Source organism: Gossypium raimondii, unplaced genomic scaffold (genome assembly GCF_025698545.1).
Source record: "Gossypium raimondii isolate GPD5lz unplaced genomic scaffold, ASM2569854v1 Contig00255, whole genome shotgun sequence".
Classification (NCBI taxonomy): domain Eukaryota; kingdom Viridiplantae; phylum Streptophyta; class Magnoliopsida; order Malvales; family Malvaceae; genus Gossypium; species Gossypium raimondii.
This window is the reverse complement of record NW_026291356.1, coordinates 373,119-377,540: the sequence shown is the minus strand read 5'-3', so window position 1 is coordinate 377,540 and position 4,422 is coordinate 373,119. Positions and strand designations below refer to the sequence as shown.

General features: G+C 34.1%; 1 non-coding gene across 1 annotated transcript; it reads left to right on the top strand.

Annotated features, from left to right (window-relative positions):
• Window positions 1-2,974: 2,974 nt before the first annotated feature.
• Window positions 2,975-3,081, top strand: LOC128037419 (small nucleolar RNA R71). Its single transcript, XR_008193377.1, has one exon. It is a non-coding gene; the product is annotated as a small nucleolar RNA R71 (small nucleolar RNA).
• Window positions 3,082-4,422: the final 1,341 nt, after the last annotated feature.

Genomic DNA, 4,422 nt, shown 5'->3' with positions numbered 1-4,422 from the left:
ACGTCCTTCATGATAGGGTTCAATCTTCGTTGTCCATCAATCGTCCCTTTCTCTCCATCTTCCAGGATGATCTTATGTAGGGGTGAGCAAAACTCGAGTCGACTCGAAAAAATTGAAAAAAAATTTGAATTTCGAGTTAAACGGATCGAGTTATTCGAGTTAATAGAGTTATTCGAATCAACTCGAATTTTTTTTCAAATTTCGAGTTCGAATCGAGTTGAGTTTTCAAATTCGAATAACATGAATAATTCGAATATCAAACTATAATATTTTACATTTTTACCCCAAACTCCCAAACCTTTATACTTTTCCTTCAAAACTTTTACTCCTTCTCACTTTCCCCCCAAAACTTTTACTCCCCTCCCCTCCCAACCCCCAAATCTACCCAAAATTCATTTCCTATCAAAATTTTACTCTCCCATTTACTTTTTCTCAAAATTTTACCCCCAAAAACCCTCAAAACCTTTTATTTCCCCCCAAAATTTTTACTCCCTCCCATTTTTTCCCTAAAACTTTTATTCTCTTCCCATCCCACCTCTCATCTACCCAAACCCTCCCCCTCAAATTTTTTTTAATATTTTCCCTCCAAAATTTTACTCCCCCCTATTTACTTTCCCTCAAACTTTTATTCCCCAAAACTTTTTATTTTCCCCCTAAACTTTTATTTCTCACATTTTACTCTCAAATAAAAAATCAAAATTATCCAAAAAAATCACTAAACATAAATAGTAATAATTTTATTTATATCTACTATTTATATTATTAAATTAAATTTCACATTTTATATTATTTATATTATTGAATTGTTTAGTCATATTGAATATTTATATTAAAATTGAATTATTAATTATGCCATAAAATATTCGTGTTAAAATTTTATATTTGTATCAATTTCACATTTTATTTTTAAAATAACTTTTATTAAAAATCATATTTTTACATTTAATATATTTTTAATTCCAAAATACATAGTGACAAGAATCAAGATAATTGAAACAACTAAGCAAGCAAAGAAACTAACCAGTATAAAAAAATTAATAAATAAATTATGAGTTGATGAAAGTTAATAAAAAATCTGATTAAGGTGGACAAATTTTATTTCGATGGGTGACAGTGGTTACAAGGACCCAAAATTATTTTTTAAAATTTAACTCGAACAAATATATTCGATTCGATTCGATTCGATTCGATGCGAATTCCATATCTCTTGACTCGATTCGAGAAAACTTCAAATAAAGTTAGGATGATAAAGTGAGATTCGAAAACTCAATTAACTCAAAAATTTTCGATTCGATTCGATTCGATCAAATGCTCACCCCTAATCTTATGCATGCATACAGACGGACTAATGCTGCGAATATTGGCTATGGTCCATCTGATAGCCTTCTTGAATTGCTTCAATACTAGGATGAGTTTCTCTTCTTGCTCAATAGTTAATTCCGTTAAAACAATCACAGGCAAAGTAGAAACATTACCTAAATAAACATATTTTAAATGTAAGGGAAGTACCTTCAGTTCTAATTTAGGTGGCTCCTCGATTGACGCTTTTGGTTGGGCATAATCTCTCTTCTCTAACTCCAAAGATTCAAAATGAGATTGCGGATTAAATCCCATTTGATTAACTTTTAGCAAAGCTAAGTATTCATCCTTATCTTCATCACTTGGAGGGTCTGATGTCAAAATTTGTTTCAATAGGTCATCAACATAGTTAAGTTCCCTTTCTATGATTAATTCCTCTAAATCGGACACTGCAAAACAATCATCAACTGTGTCAAGAAATCACATAGACTTAAAAACATTAAATGTTACCTGATCGTCCTGAATATGCATAGTAAGCTCGCCCTTTTGCTCATCAATAAGGGTCCTTCCAGTTGCTAGGAAATGCCTTCCTAGGATGATTGACACTTCTTTGTCTGCTTCAAAGTCTAGAATAACAAAGTCAGCAGGAAAAATAAATTTGTCTACACATACCAGTACGTCCTCGATTTTTTCTTCTGGATGTGCTAAGGATCAATCTGTTAATTGAAGTGTAACTGTAGTAGGTCTAACTTCAGCTATCCCTAACTCCCTAAATATTGACATGGACATCAAGTTGATACTCGCACCCAAATCACATAGTGCCTTACCACAATATGTTGCTCCAATGTTGCAAGGTATGGTAAAACATCCAGGATCTTTCAACTTTGGGGGTAGTTTGTTTTGGAGATATGCATTGTATTCCTTTGTTAGGGTTACCATCTCAAATTCTCCCAGCCTTCATTTTTTTTACAGGACATCTAGGTAAAGTACTTTGTAGTTGGTTTCTAAGTTCAGTTGCAAGCTGGCCCATTTGGTTTTCCAGGTTTTTCAATGTAGCTTCTTGGCTTTAGATTAAGGCATCATTCTTGGCTATGTATGCCTTCAACAAGTTTTCTAAACCATTGGATGGTTCAACTTGAGGTTGTTTCTAAACTTGTTGGGTAAAAATAGGTGGTTGGGTCGGTCTAGGTTGGGCATATGTGTTACTAGGTCTAGCCCTTTGGTATGGGTTATAGGAATTGGATTGTAGTCCTTACCTTTCTCGGTTTTGGTCCTAGTTACCCATGTAATACACAAATTCTAGGTTCGATGGACATTCCTCCAACAGATGTCCTTCCCCGCAGCAGACATAGGCTATATTTTCAAATTGATTTGGTGGTTGTGTTGCAAAACTATTAAACCTATTAGTGGTAAAATATTTAAGCATTGAGGATATTCAGGATGCCTGAGATGCGAGTGAAGTGAGAGCGTCCACTTATGTACTCTAGCGACTCGTCTTCCTAACGTTGCTCGATTGGTTGGTCATTGATAATTGTTGCTGGCAATCCTCTCAATGATTTCATAAGCCTCATTATAAGACTTAGAAAGGAAAGCACTGTTAGTAGAAGTGTCCACTACCATTCTCGTGTGAGCATAAAGACCATTATAAGACGTCTCAAGTTGGATGCAATATGGGATTCCGTGATAAAGGCACTTTCGTAATAGTTCTTTGTACATTTCCCATGCCTCATACAAGGACTCATCATCCATTTGTTGGAAAGCAATGATCTCGTTCCTCAACTTAGCATTCTTGCTAGACGGGAAATACTTCATGAGGAATCTTTCTACTAACTCTTGCCATGTGGAAATAGAATTTGGTGGCAATGAGTTCAACCAGGCTCGAGCTTTGTCCCTTAGCGAATATGGGAACAACATCAATCGTAGTGCATCTTCGGGTACTCCGGCTAACTTGAAAGAATCGTTCATCTCCATAAACAGTCTTCAGTGAAGATGAAGATCTTCGGTAGGCATTCCACTGAATTGGCCCACTATTTGAAGCATCTGGAACATGACTGGCTTTAGCTCGAAATTATTGTTCCTCGATTTCGGGTCTCCTAATACCCGAATTAGGATCATGAAACACTAGCACGACATACTATCTTAGAGCTATATCCCTATCATCAGCAATAAGGATAGGATTTTGAACAGGGTTTGCTCCGTTTCCTTGATTCAAATTTTTAAGGTTCATCTCTTCGGTCCTTCTCTGACTTGCTTGTCTTCTTCGCTGTCAAAAAGTTTGTTCAATTTTAGGGTCTACAGGGAGTAAATCGATAATTCAATCAATACTCATAAACACCTAAAATAAACACAGAAAAATTAATTAAGTTAAAATTGAACAGAAAAATAAATCAAAATGCAAAATTCACAAATTCACAAATTCACAAATAATGACTTTTTAAAATAGTCCCCCGGTAACAATGCCAAAAACTTGGAACAACGGAAATGTGCAAGTGTACACAATCGTAACAAGTAATAAAGTGACAAGTAAATGTCAACTTATCGTACCCACAGGGACTGTGAAAAGAATTATTTATGAATGCAATTTTAGAACACTTTGGTGAAGAAAAATATTTTGATTTGAGGAGGTGATTAAAACTAATATTTTAACTAAATAAAAATAAAATAAAAGGTTCTAATGCACGATTTCAAAAAATAATTTTAATCAAGATGACATAATTGTGCTAGATTCATTACATTTCTTAACTTAGAATTATTAAACCAATGTTTATGTTGGTACGAATAAATTCACGGCAACTAGGTAATTTGCTGACTTATGAGCATACTTAACTACAGAAATCCATTTATCTCTTGACTATATCTCTATGTCAATTCAACTGATTAAACAAATTTTAATAAGCAAATGTGTTAATGCACACACATGCTTATGAAATTAAAATAATCTCTTGTACATATCTCTATGCCAATTCAAACAATTAATTCAATCTCATAAGCACATAAAAGATTACGTGAGGTAACAATGTATTTCCACCTTGAAACAGTTTAATCACAATAATATTGCAAGTTATGCAAGGCTAATGTATCGTTAGATACCGTTGCTAATTTAACCCTCAGCTACCTTAGATG